General features: G+C 37.0%; 1 long non-coding RNA gene across 1 annotated transcript in view; it reads right to left on the bottom strand.

Annotated features, from left to right (window-relative positions):
• Positions 1 to 15,853, bottom strand: part of LOC126816500 (uncharacterized) — a 65,119-nt gene that overhangs the window by 34,500 nt on the left and 14,766 nt on the right. The window contains exon 2 of the long non-coding RNA XR_007678422.2: positions 47 to 101. This is a non-coding gene — a long non-coding RNA (uncharacterized LOC126816500). The remainder of the gene's footprint in view (positions 1 to 46; positions 102 to 15,853) is intronic.

Here is a 15,853-nt window from a genome sequence, read left to right as displayed (position 1 = left end):
AACAAGGTAGAAATATTAATAAAAGGTATATTTTAAATGAACTTACTGTAACAGCACCAAATATTAGTAGTAGTATGAGCAGTAGTAGTAGCGTCGACAACCTGAAAATAAAAATTAAGATTCGTGAATAATTTTATCAAAACGAATATAAACAATATTATCTAAGCTAGTTTAACATGTAAAGAATACCCGAATCCTTACATGTTATAACGACAGAGAAAAATATCTAAGACATTTAGTATGAACATTTTCTGATAAAGGCCGCATAATTCGCAGTTTAGTCCGCAACTTGTTGGAACAGTGGATAGGCCCTGAATCTTAACCCCATCCGCCATGACACAACAAAAAGATGACTACTTCTCTTAACTTTTATAGCAGCACCACGTAATTTCCTCCTCCGGAGAGCAACTAAAAGATATCTTCACCACAAGTTGTTTAAAAAGACATTTTTGGTTTTCTATGTCTGCAGCCATGTTTGATGGTGTTCTGTGAGCAAGAGGTCGTGTATTCCAGATCGTTCCTTGATGGTGATCCTAGTCATAGTGTCAACTACATAGGTTGTATATAAAACTTATATCATATATGTGATTTGTGAGAAAAGGGGACAATTGAATAAAATAAACGAAAACTATATGTCGAGTTTCTGTCAACATTGGATCATTCAATTTAATACAATAAATAGCACCGATAGACTGACTCACGGAGGCCCTTAACAGGAGTAAAAAAAACTTAAAGACATCATGCACTGGGTATTGTTGTAGACGAAGCGAGATACGAACACCGGGGATATGATGGATATACGTGGGTATTGTTGAAGTTTAGAAACGTGCTGGTATAATTGTATGAGGACCTATCTATAGTTCACAATATATTTGTTATCAAACAAGTATTACTACCAATCATAGACTTGTTGAAGCTAATTAAAAGATTGAAGAACACTGGTTGATTGAGAGGAGTTGGTCGAGGTCATTCTGTGTAGAAGGACTGTGATAAGAACCTCAATACCTTAGATAAACAAGGGATGAATCGTGGGTTTGTTAGGCCCGTGTTAAATATCTCTCAATGGACAAAAGACGAGTTTTGGGGGTTTTCGCTATGTAATGTTAGCTACATGATTGTTTGATGGTGCGTTAAGGGGCTCGTCTCAATGATTCCTCACACTTACTGGACGCCGTATTGCGCAAACATGTTTACACAATAGTTTGGCACTTACATGTACTTAGAGGCCCGTCTCATTGTGAAACCACCGCGATTTGGGACTCATCGTGTGAATGAAATCACCAGCGAATTGTATGATAGATAAACTATTAGATGACATCCCGACCACCAGCAGAGCGGAGCGGGGATTGAACATTTTAAACACGTCCAGAAAACTGTGCAATAGATAAAAGTTGAGAAGAATTTCTTGTTGAATACCGTGTGCTATTATTAAGATCTTACGTGCAAGCCAACGGGTAAACGGTACTCCTGGTTTCTGTCCCTTTCGAAGGACTAGGCGATGTCATTTTGCCAAGCCATTCGGGATACTGCCGATGGGCATACAGCGGGAATATTTGCCCGGATAACAATTACAACTGCCAAGGGTTCCTTTACTTACACGCTACGTATTTTAAAAAAAACACACTACAATGAACCCTTTTTATTGTATTTTCAATACGGTATATTATTGCAAAATACCATTGTGTTCAATGATACAATCTATAAATGACAAAGAAACCGCAACATGAATCATTTTAACTGTTTTTAGGTGGTTTATGTGAGAATGTAATCACTACATTTGTAAATCCAGTATCTACAAATCTTAGGGTAATAAGTAGTATTACGGAATTTCTACAAGATTTCTACTGGCTCTGCTCTATAATTACAACCAGTTTCATTCTTGTGGTATTTAACAACTAAATGTTTTCCAATGGACCCCAAAAAAAAGAAGAGGATTCGACAAAACGAAAGTATAAGTGATCACGCAAATTTAAATCATGAGCTGTGTTAAGAACAAGCAAGCAGTGTGTATTAAAGTAGCTAAGTCTCTAACTCAATATCATCCAAAATCTTCAACATTGAAAACACGATTTATTTGTCAAATTAAATCAACATTCATGCTATGATCTTACCGGAAAATGATGGGCTTTTGATATCCAATATTTAAGACAAAATAAACATTTTACCATTGGTACACGAATCGTGTACCATGATGCGCTTCAGCCCCAGTTGTATCAAGAGACTCAAGGGACGAGGCTAGACACATTGTACCAAATCAAACGGCGTATGTAGACGGGAATAACCAGACGCTAGAAATTTGCACTCGCTTGAGACTGCTGGCGTATTTCGCCGAACATAACTGATTTGAAATTGGAGTAAAAACGGAAATCATTGAATGTAAATCAGTTTATATACATTCATATTACAGTATTATATGTGTTGCGAACCACTTTTGTCAATTTCTAGGTCCCAAATATTAGCGATTTAGCTCCTTTAAATCGTATATGTTCAAGAAAGCATGCACTGAAAAATATCCCAACAAGTATTGTAACACACAAGGTTGGGCTATTCCTCTAAGTTTTTTAGGTGGTTGATTGGCCAAATGGTTAACGCGTGCGTGTTGTATTATAAGGTCAGTCATTGAATCAACTGGCGTGGTTTCTATTCCCCGGTTGTACGTGACAAGGAGTAGGGTCGCCTGTCCAACCTCGTGGGTTTTCTCCGGGTCCTCCGGTTTTTTTCCCATTGCTAAAGACCCCCACGCGAAAGCGAATTATTGAAATAAAATTGAACCATATGTTAGTCCCGAAATGACATAGTTGGTATCGAGTGGACTGGACGTTAATATCTCTCTCTCTCTCTCTCTCTCTCTCTCCCTCTCTCTCTCCCTTCATGAGTTTGTATGACCCTTAATCAGATCCTGTGTATATTTTAAAACTTGTAAAAATATTTGATAAGAGATGTGAAATAGGTCTACGTCAATACCAACCTTAATGTAACAATAATAATCACTGTAATATTTTATTATCCAGAAGCTGCCTTCACGAAAAACATTAAAATAACCAGCCACCTACTTCACCTGTCTTCAATGGTCCTCAGGTCTCAAGATGTGATTTTAGCTTGTTTAATCACCGACTGACTTCAATCTGAACTCTAATCGTCCCCGTGTACCGAGGGCCGCCGTATACAGTTAAAACTTTCTGTAACAATGATGGCAGTTCACCGCCTAAGAGCTATATATTTTAGATACTGTACTTACATTCACTAATTGTAGATGAAATCATACTTTGGTGAATTTAAGATGGTCGAGTTGGGTGTCTTGTGGTGTCGGGCTCTCATGACAAGCGAAACCCAGGTTGACAAATTCCTAGGATCTTGCTAGGATGCAACCCACACCAAACAAGAGATAAAGTAAGACCAGTAAATAATGATCTAAAGACTGCCTTTGGTGTAGCAAACGTTACCGTCTTTATCGAGTGGTCAGATTGGTATACCGTTATCGCAACTGTGCTGACATCAGCTTGTTTTTAAATCTAGCAGATCATAATAATTAACAGTAAACATAATGCTTGTGATTTTTAAATCTTCACAGTAGTGACTTTTAAATTCTGTGATCGACCAGAAGGAAAGGTGAACTAGGTGCACAAACAATAATCCCAAACCTGTACCTTTAATTAACTAAATATTCCAGACTTCAAAGACAGGCCAACCTTTCTTACCTGTCCGCGTTGTAGTAGATTTCTATTATATCTGTATTTGCTTAGGCCGCAGAGAAGAGATGACCGTCGATACAATACAATAACCATACCGCCAGATCATTACCAAGACCATGGCACGACCCTCGACCTCACAACTTAAACTAACAAGATGCAATTAATTCCTCCTTGCTGAAATATTTCGTTTATCTCTTGAACCTATTGTTAATTTATCTGTTAATGCGCACAGGGGGTCATTCAAGATACAGCGCTGAATCTGAACATAACCTGGCCGTGTAGTAGCCTCCAAAACATAACGGGGGCATTACTCAATCCAAATGGACCAAAAAATAAAATCCACCAAATAAGTCTATTTTCTGGGATTTTATCAATTAGTCCAATGCATCAATACTTATGGTGGAAGTCTTGATAAAAATGTTTGTTAAACCTGCTTTAGAAGAGAGTCTTATTAATTAGTACAAGCAATACATGTGAGGATGGTCTAGAGACAAAATGTTCGTTAAACCTACCACAGAAGGAATTAAGACTTCTGCAATAGAAAGAATGATTCTCTTTAATCGTAAACATGGCGATGAAGGAGCGATAGTTCTGGGTATGTTTACCAGTCAGTTACTAGCTACACATCGATGTCAAAATGTCTATATATCCTCCCAATTGTTTGACAGCCTTTATTATTTCTAGCATACTTCGTCGAATGTTTTAAATAACCTCGGAACCCGATCAAATATACAACGAAATTAGTGGCATGGCGCGTCAAATTCTAATAAAACACAAACTACCAGCTATGTCAAGAGAGTCTGAGTCAAAACTTTGTTTTGGTTACAATTTGTACGACTAAGACACTGTCTAGTCCTTTGTCAACTTTTATTTGATTTGTCGAATTATCACGTTTTGTTTTTAGCCCACCAAGAAGTTGTCAAGACAAAAAGTTCGGTCAAATCATGTTTAAGAAGGTGATGTAAGCTTAGATGTGGGTAAACACTGCTAACTAAACTTTGACTTAATATGAGTCATTTTTCCTCTTACAGCAACAGCTATAACTTCTCCTAAATATATCATTTCTTGTTTCCATTTATATCCAAAGTTTTTACACGTGAACAAAAAACAAAATTCAAGGCCATTAAAGGCATTTGTGTGATGGGTTGACATTATACGAACTTCATTGGTAAAATTAAGCATAGTAGAATGCGTCTCTCCATGTGGTTGAACAATAATATAAGAATTTCTTAAAATTAGTGAGAGAGAGAAGTGGAGTTGAAGTCCACTCGACACAAACTAGGTCATTCCGGGACTAACATATGGTTCGTTTTAATTTCAATAATTCGCTTGTGCGTAGAGGTCTTTAGCAGTGGGAGGAAACCGGAGGATCCGGAGAAAAAAACCATGATGTTGGATAGGCGACCCTACTCCTTGTCACGTACCAGTTGTCTCAAAGACAGACCTTATGATACAGCGCGCACTCGCTAACCATTCGGCCATCCAACCCCCACTTCTTAAAATTAGAAAGGAATTGGATGTTTTAGAGGCACTGTTAGGGCTCGTCAAGTTTTACTCCAATGAATGGGGATTATCTTTGCTTTGGGCTCGTCAAACTCAAGTTTTACCCAAATATTATGGCCACGTGTGCAATGCGAAGAAGATATTTTTACCTAAATAGCGGCTTATTCCGCCTAACCCTTTTCGTATTCCAACTGCTAAGGAATTTGTTTCCGTGAATTCGAATTTGTACTTGGTACCAGTGGCTGTCGTACTATCCGAACAACTAGACGCGCTTTTCTATTAGTTAAACCGGACGTTCGTTTAATAGTAATATGTTGGTCCTACAGAACGCCATTTGCAATAAACATATCTGCTTAAATACATGTTCAATCCCTACATTGACCGTAAAAGTTTATTGGGATTTTCCGGCGTGTCCCCCACCCCTTGTTAGTGGTGTAGGATAGAGGACATGGCAAGGAACAACTTATAGTCGTTCGTATGGGACGAAAACTCGAGGCCCCATGTACTCAATGGCGTGCACGTAAAAGATCCTTTGGCAATTGGAATTCAATATAAAATTAGGTCGTAGCGCCACTGTCCGGAAACAATTTCCCTGATATCGCACTGCATGGCGTATACCCGTCTTCATTAGCCCAATCGGAGAAGAACAGTAGGACATTAAACCCCATTTAATTTCATTTCATTTTCGCCTTTAAAACTCTTCAACATTTGAGAAATTGAGGCCACACGACAACTATAATTAAAATATTTCTCTCTCATTCTTAAACTTACAAACTATGCAAAACAAGTTTCAGCTAAGATATTAAGGTGACGTCTAATTTCTCAGGTGTTGTGTGACAGGTGACATCTACAGGTAAATGAATCGTTGACGCCCTGACATCATCCGAGGCTCGGTTCTCCTCACGTGCTAATCCTCAACATTGTTACTTCAGACCAGCTAACGAGGCCCATTCACAGATTGAAATCTATCTGGCTTAAGGCTGTCAAAGCTTTAATCTATATACTATGATTGCCTAATTTGAGAAGTGTTGGATATATAAGTATGTCATTTATTATAGGTATTTAGATCTTCAAATACAAATGAAATACCTGATAGTATCAGAATAGATTACAAAGCGTTAAGATCCCGTATAAAGCGGTTTTGCCACAACGCTTAATAGATATTGTTAAATATGTAACTCCACATTTGCAATTTCGAGGACCAAGTTTGTCCCAAAATCCTTGTACAGATAGCCCCATTTTATATAATTGAAATGGAAGGGGGTTTAAAGTCCGACTTTCCTGCAGCCAACTGGGTAAATGAGAGAGAGGGAGATGGGGTTTAACGTCCACTCAACACAAACTAGGTCATTTCGGGACTAACACATGGTTCAATTTTATTTCAATTGTTCGCTTGCGCGTAGGGGTCTTTAGCAGTGGGAGGAAACCGAAGGATCCGGAGAAACCACACGAAGTGGACAGGCGAAACCACGCCAGTTGACTCAATGACAGACCTTATGATACAGTGCGCACGCGCTAACTTGTCGCCCCCCCCCCCCCGCCACGGGTTAATGGAGACGGGTATATGTCTTGCCGTGTGCGATGAGAGGCATTTTGCCCATGCAGCCAGCGGCGTCTCTGAAGACTCTTTGTAGCAATCCAACCGCCAAGGATTATTTTACGTATACGTCAACGTGTACACGGGATGTCGGATGGGACCCAAAATGTAACTACAAATATCTACCCCGTCGCTCAGGCTTCTGTAATATCCTAGTTCAAACTATGGCTACATTTTTCTACAATCTATTGTACTTTCGTACATAATAACCTACTGATATCTGAATATAGGGCCGACACGGACCTGTATTCTAGAAGTATTCTTATTTGCACTTTTGTACATAATACAACCTACTGATATCTGAATATAGGGCCGACATGGACCTGTATTCTAAATACATTTCACGCAAATTACCCACATTCCGAACTATAGACTAGTCACAGGTGTCCAACGAAAAAAAGATTTATTAAAACTATTTAATGTGAATAATAATACTCGGTTATAACATCATATATCATACCGCCCTCGTCAACATAACACAATTACTCGCCATTTTAATAACCACATTTAGAATTTACGATTTAGTCGTTAAAATAACCCTGGAGTTTAATTGGAGTTGACAAAATTCATGTTAATATTAGTGGTGACTATTTCAGCTCATTTGTTTCAAGTGTAAGTACTATGTCCCGTCTAGATTAATGGTCTGTCCTCGTAAATTATCATGATGTGTTTCTACTAGTGACTAAAGTTGTCCGTATTATGTGTAATATTTAACAGAAATGGTGTGAATTTTACTCGTTTTACCTGTAAAGGTATATAAGGTTTACCTGTACAGGTATATATAAGGTTGATCTTATTCATGTTAAATTTCATTTGATTGGTACTAAGGTCATTTATGTCAAAAGGTATAGAAGACCTCTATATTTTCTGCGGTAAAGTCATTTTAGTGAAAATATCACTGTTGTGTCGATTCAATTATTTCTTAGTTGAATGTATAGTGTCTTTTAATTAAAATTTGTTAATATTTGCTATAATGACGTCGCAATTTATTGAAATGTTTTAATATTTGCCATAGATCTAATAACGTCGCAATTTATTGAAACGTTTTAATATTTGCTATAATAACGTCGCAATTTATTGAAAACGTTATAATGTTTGCTATAATAACGTTACAATTTATTAAAAACGTTTTAATATTTGCTATAATAACGTCGCAATTTATTGAAACATTATTTTTGCACAATGACGTCGCGTCCTTAGTGAAAACGTTATTTTAATTAATTTAATAACTTCGTCATTTACACAAAAATTTGCTTTAATAACGTCGTCATTTAGTACAAACGTTGCTTAATAACGTAGTCATTTAGTCAAAACGTTACAATATTTGCAGTAATAGCATCATTTTATTAAAACTATATATTTTGACTCCATCACGTTATCCTGGGACTGGCTGCAACATTTAGATGAAAAATACCTTCCGGTAGAAAAGGAGACTGGAACATAAACCGGATTCTAACAACATCACTTAATGGCAACAGATAACGGATAAAAGAAATTGAAACAAAACAATTATGTAGACCTCGCATAACCTATGACACGCATAGACAAAAGGAATGGTGTTCTACACTCCGTCTTCTAGAAAGAGTAAGCTTACCGGATCCGTGAAAATAAAACCAACTTGAACACGACTGTAATCGAGGAAGTAATAAATATATCATAAGAGTTTTACAGTGTTTAAATATAACGAGAGAGAGAGAGAGAGCGAGAGAGAGAGAGGGGGAGAGAGAGAGAGAGAGGGGGAGAGAGAGAGAGAGGGTTTAACGTTCACTCGACACAAACCAGGTCATTTCGGGACTAACATAAAAATGGTTTTAATTTTATTTCAATAATCCGCTTGCGTGGGAGGAAACCGAAGGACCCGGAGAAAACCCACGAGGTTGGACAGGCAACCCTACTCCTTGTCACGTACAACCAGGGATTCGAAACCACGCCAGTTGACTCAATGACAGGCCTTATGATACCATTCGGCCATCCAACCCCCCTTAAATATAACAACATGTATTATATATATGTTATTACACTATCACATTCCCATATTATGATTGAAATGTTTTGATTGCCTAATGGCCATGTTGAAGTATTATCGATGTTTAAGAGGTTCGATGTTCAGTGTTACGGGACGGAGTGGAGCTAGCGACTCCCGAATATTCGCTGTAAGAGTCTGTTTATTAAAAGTCTGCTATCGGAGATTAGACCATAATTAACTATATTTTAGTGAGTAAGTGCTGGCTCGTGTCATAAGTAAAATAACTAAGATGTCAGATTCGTTGCTATTTGAAATATGTGATTGTCGGGAACCCTTCTCTTGTCGCTCGTAAACTTGTTGACTAATTTAAAATGCGTGCAGACTAGAGATTGCTAGTTTGTGTTATACCATCTACTATTACATGATGTAAATCATATATTATTATTATCACTCATGGCGAGAAGCACATAATGTAGATTTGGACCTTAATGGGTGCCAATCTGCGTTCAACTGGGAACAGAAAGAAACAATGAAATGAAAGGAAAGGAAAGGGGGCTTAACGTCCTATTGTTCTGCTCCTAAACTGGGCTAATGAAGACGGGCATACGCCATACAGTGTGCTATGAGGTAAATTTTGCCCCGGCAGCGGCACTACGGCCGACTCTAATATCGAATTCAAACTGCCAAGGGACCTTTTACGTGCACACCAATGTGTACACGGGACCTCGGTTTTTCGTCCCATCCGAACGACTAGACAGCTGTTCTTGTCAGACCCTCCGTCCTGCATCACTGACAAAGGGAAACCACGCTGAAAAAATCTGGATGAACTTTCTCGGCCAATGCAGGGATCGAACACCCGACCTCCAGGCTAGCGAGCCAGCGTCTTACCCACTTAGCCACGTGATCCCCCAAAGGAAGAGACAAGAATACGACAAATGCATTCCCGTATCTCATATCTTGCTGTTTAGTATCTACCGTTATTTTGAGACTAAATGTTCGATTTTATTTACTATGGCCACATATGCAATAATACTCAATTCCAGTGTTCCAGTCGTTCGACTACCCACCCAATCGGTAAAGTATAGGGTCTCCACTTCATTTTCTCAGCTTGTACGTGACAAGGAGTGGGGTCGCCTGTCCAACCTCGTGGGTTTTCTCCGGGTCCTCCGGTTTCCTCCCACTGCTAAAGGCCCCTACGTGTAAGCGAATTATTGAAATAAAATTGAACTATATGTTAGCCTCGAAATGACCTAGTTTGTGTCGAGTAGAACAGTAGAACGTTAAACGCCAGTTCATTTCATTTATTTGACATATCTAATAATGTTCGTTTTTCGTTTTTAAGTTTTCATATAAAATTAAAGATGTCCAACCCTGTGTTACGACATAAAGATAATTCCATGGACGAATTGTAAAATCCTATCTAAATCTACTTACATGTATTTCTATAAATCGCAACATACGTCATCATATACACATAATCCACTATAAACTAACAACAATTGGCATGAAAACTTTCTTAAACATGAATTATTCAAAAGCTAAATCTGCCTATTACAGGTCTTTCTTTAGGCCTGAAATGTTATCTAAATTATTATTAAGACATTTATTAACTTATCCAGACAATAATCAACTCTGTTGCCATCGTTAACGTGCGATATTTATCGGATTGGAATACATTTTTCGAAAAATAATTAAACTTAAAAATGGATAATCGAGACTTTGTTGTGTTTTTTTTTATCGTACCGACTTTAGTAATAATGATCGAGGCTAGCCTAAAACTCAAAAGCTAACATCTCAGTTCAGAGTGGAGCAATTTTACTGAAATTTTCAGCATATTCTATTTACGTTATCTAATTTTTAACTATTAAATCGAGAACCGCCAACCCTTTATCTAATCGTCCATATTGCCCCTTTAAATAACCTAATTATAACCAAGTAATTAAACCGACTACTTACTCTGTCCGCATAGCTGTATAAAATAAACAAACTTGTAAATAAGGTACATCTTTACATCGTACAATGGTCGATCACAAGACAGTTCCAATCGGATGAAAGACAAAATATGGGAACCATGAACCAGCATAATCCGTTACTCCGAGTTTCGATACATCTTTCAAAAACTTTATCTGTATTGGTTAAAGCACACTGCTTGAGGATTGGGTGATATCAGCGTGAATTATTTTAAAGTCATTATTGAATATCTTCTAAGAAAATCAAAATATTTGTATAATAACGCCGATACTATTAACTATAGCCTATTGGGTGAACCGTGGGAATATATCTGCTGTTATTTTTAATAATTAGCATTTTTCTTAGATTAATTACGTTAATCAAGATGCAGTTTAACACGATTTTGACGATCCGTGGGAATATATCTTCTATTATTCTTAATAATTAACAGAAAGTGTTAATATCCTTTAAAAATCAATTACACGTTAAGATGCTGTTTAACACAATGTGGGGAGAAGACATTTTCTGTTATTCTTAAGGATCATCACAAACTAGCAATTTTTAAAAAACAAAAACAAATTTGTAAATCGGACTTTAAATATTGTGACTGAGATACATTTGTTTATATTAAAGTCGTTTAAATCTTGTTGGGAGCTGTTCGTTCTATAACCCTAATCCCCACCCGAACTCCCTTCTATTCACATGGTAAAAACTTCAAAACCATTTTTATTTCTTGCAGGTAATCCCCGCTAATCCTTCCAGATACATGCCCCTCAATGTGTTATTATTCTCTTTATAACTTTCACTTATACTAATAATAATATTTAGGTTTCAGACAATTGGTTTTATTGGCTTAACTACGCAGCTATACAGCGGTATAAAACACCCCTTCGTGTATTAAATCTTTATCTAAATAAGGCAAGTATTGTAAAGAAAATGGATGTTTTATGGTGATCCCCCGTAATCCCTTCTGATTCGCCGATTTATCTCACTCTATATCTTTTTCTATTTAAAATTAAATTTAGTTTTAAATAAGTTTAGTTCATGATTTAAGTTGAATACCTAAGTAAACATTATGTAAATCGTGTGGTATTAACACATGCCTGCTAAAAAGTATGAAAATGCACTCAAGAATAACTGGACACACACAAGTCTGTCCAATCCGCGAAATTGCCACAGGGTAATATCACCCTCCCTTACACGCCCCGAGACACGCTGTATCACGTGAAGACGAATACTGCCTCGTGTACGACGCCCGACACAAAGGACACGGAAACAAATATACCGCCTAAGGGAAGGAGCGAGAAAAATGTCCACGCAACACAAACTAGGAACTTTGGTACTAAGCCAGTATTCGCATGCCTTTAGCAATAGCAAACCCACGAGGTTATGGATGCGGTTTGGGTTTTGGTTCGAAACCACAACACCCGACTTAATGAAAGTCTAACCCTCGATAAATATCAGTTTATGTAATTTATATGATGCAAATACAGGGAAATTACCTGGCCCCGAGTTGATAAAGGTTCTCAGACTTAAGTTAGGAATTTATTCAACTTTCAATCACTGTTTATGAGAAATATCTTTGATCCAGAAAAAACAAAACTTTTCACATATTTTCTTATTGATGTATTTGATACATTAAAAAAAAAGTAGGGTTATAAAGGGCTATATTTTAGTTGAAATAAGGCGAACAATTTTGAGTAAATTCTGAACTTATTTAAGTGTACACGTGGTTAAATACGCATAAGTTTCTAGAACACCCAATAACACTTCTCACTTCTGTGTCATCTACATTTAACCTGAACTTTTGAAACAAATAAATCCAGTCCTACAATGGAATGGTGTTGTAATGCCGATTTTATCATAATCTGTTAAGAGATTGACGCTGGGTATTTCCATTATTCAATCGTGTTACTTCTAAGGTGTTAGAACCAGCCACTATCCTAACTCAGAGTGTTTAACGTCCGCTTACAACAATTTACAACTAAATCGTAGATTAACTTCACTGTTCCAATGGCTTAATATGACCTAGGATTATCCTTAAAAAAAATCAAAAAAATCACAACCTTGAAGATTCATTAATCGAGAACATCGAATTCCTTTTCGCAATTTAATAATCATTTTCACAGTTCTGTAATTTTAGAACTTAGGAATTTCGTAATCCGGTAATGCTCAAAGAAGTTTTATTCGGAGACTTTATCTCGCTAGATGGACAGCGATTTTTGAATTTAATTATAATCCCTAGCCAAGAATTTGTGAAGATATTAACCTACCTATTCTATATTATGTACGTCGTTAAAATATGACAGCTAAGCAGGGGTTTATGTAAGCAATTAATAATATATACCATATAGATAATACACGGTGTATATAGGTCACATATCTATCTGTCTGTCTTTCATCACGTGACAGACACACTGCACACATCAGTCGCTATTAAACAACATTATAAGAAAATGAAATAGGGTTTCTGAGATCGCGTCCCAACGTTGGGTTCCCCCTTGTCAGTGATGCAGGAAGGAGGGTCTGACAAGGACGGCTGTCTAGTCATTCGGATGGGACGAAAAACCGGTGGAAACGAACATTAATCAAAAATAGCGAACTTACGAACGATTTCGATTTATATTGCTATACGTTAGTAAACCACAAAAAAAACCCACCCAACCAATCACTTTCATTTGTTCTTTATATAGTTAGATAATTAATGATTGTCAAATCTTTTAATATCAAACTTTAAATAAAACCAACTACATACACAAGTAAGACAATCTAAAAACGTTCATTTTACTCAAATAAATGGTTTGAAAACTCTAATTCTTAAATTAGTTTTGCAAAATAGCGTTTGATTGTTATAGAGAGGGAAGCAATAACGTTTGTTTGTATGTGACGCTATAGAGAGGGAAGCAATAACGTTTGTTTGTATGTGACGCTATAGAGAGGGAAGCAATAACGCTTGTTTGTATGTGACGTTATAGAGAGGGAAGCAATAACGTTTGTTTGTATGTGGCGCTATAGCGAGGGAAGCAATAACGTTTGTTTGTATGTGACGATATAGAGAGGGAAGCAATAACGCTTGTTTGTATGTGACGTTATAGAGAGGGAAGCAATTACGTCTGTTTGTATATGACGTTATGGAGAGGGAAGCAATTACCATCAATCAGTAATATAGCAAGTGCATAAGTTTAAACTGTAAGAACTTATAAATCAATAAAAGAGAGCGAGAGAGAGAGAGAGAGAGAGAAAGAGAGACAGAGGGGGGGGGGTAACGTCCACTCGACACAATCTAGGTAATTTCAGGACTAACAATACGCTTGGGCTAGGGGTCTTTAGCTGTGGTAGAAAGCCGGAGTCTCCGGCGACCCTACTCCTTGTCACGTACAAGCGGGGAATGGAAACCACCTAAATCAATAATTAGATTGATTAAAGGTCTGTTAATGACAATCATTTTTTTCTGTCTTACATAGTCACATTGCCATTTTAATATTGAGAGAACAAACAGCCCCGTAAGATCCAAAATGGTTGAACTGTATATTAGCAGTGGATATGACCCTAACAACCTTACATTTCTAAACACCGTCTCCCCATATTAAAACTCGTTTAAAAATACATTATCATAAATGAAAAGGTTATTTCATGCTTTTGTCAGAGCAGCGAAATTAATGAAACGTATAACATAACGCTTGCTTGGTGGGTTATATATAATACATGCGTGTTAGTCAATGGTGAATATATGAAAATACATGATAGTATAATATCTATACAAACATGTTGGACCATTGAATAACGTGATGAAATAACACTGTATATATTATGGTCTACCTGCGGGCTATTATTGGTCCGAGTTTTAACAGTGATTCCTAAACTAGATTGTGTATACACTGTAAAATACGTCACGGTTATTTTACTGTCAAGGTCGCTCAAAGGAAATAAAATGGGGTTTAACGTCCTACTGTTCTGCTCCCACTTGGCTAATGAAGACGAGGTCGATCAAAGGAGAAAGGGGTCATTTCGATACTAACATATGGTTCAATTTTTATTTCAATAGTTCGCTTGACTCAATAACAGACCACGGTCTAATTAGGTTATTTGAAGACTAACATGTGGTCAATCATATATACTATAGTCACGTGCATAATGCACTGGTGGTTTGTCCCGGAAGTGGCGTGTCCGCCCAATATTCAATTACTATCAATTACGTGTACAGGTAGAGCGGGGGTTGGGATAGGCGGGGGCTAACGGTATATTAAAGGCTTAATTATCAAGTTAACACTTGTTTTTACAATTTACCATTGACATATTTTTACCATTTTACAATTGACATATTTTGATCATTTTACCATATCAGGACAAATGTCCCTCATAGCCCACAGTACGGCGTAAGCTATTCCCCCCGACGGTGCAGAAAAAATGGACGTCAAACCCCATTTCATTTCATTCCATGTTTTAATATTATTTTACGTTTGACAACTCGTGTTTACCGTGTATACGGGATCTTTTTATATGCTATAGAAGTATAACAATCAATACAACACAGTAGACGATACGACTAACACCCGTATAAATGGTTTGTATGAATTGTCGACTGTTTGTTACAAGAGCTGATTTTAAATCGTCTTATTGAACACAGTATTTCTATTGACAATAAATAACCACCCAATGACTAATCGTACTTTTAGAATAGAAGGTTACAAGCTAAACAAAATATAAACAGACCTTACCTAACCAAAAATCCTTAAAATAAACTGTCTAGCGGATCTAACATTCTAATTAAAAACAATTTTAATTATAATATTTAGAATGTTAATAATTTAATGTGAGTTTCCAAGTAGCAATGTCTAGCGGACCCACCTTTCCAATTAAAAACAATTCTAATTCCAATATTTAGAATGGTAGTAGTTTCCAAGTAGCTAAGCGTCTTTTTAAAATGGTGTTAATTTGCTGAAGTCTAAACCTTTAGGTTAACTTAGATCTTTGCGGTGTACAGGTTAACGAACGATAGAAGTTTAGATCTAGTACATGTATATACGTTTAAGTTTTAATAATTTAGGGTGAAGGCATTGTCCGCGATATCACACGATAAGCCCCACGGACGAATAAAAAAAGGTTATGTGTATCAAGGTCCTAGGTCTATTAAGTGTTTTTTGG

Source organism: Patella vulgata, chromosome 3, assembly GCF_932274485.2.
Source record: "Patella vulgata chromosome 3, xgPatVulg1.2, whole genome shotgun sequence".
Lineage (NCBI taxonomy): Eukaryota > Metazoa > Mollusca > Gastropoda > Patellidae > Patella > Patella vulgata.
This window is presented reverse-complemented; position numbering and strand designations above follow the sequence as displayed.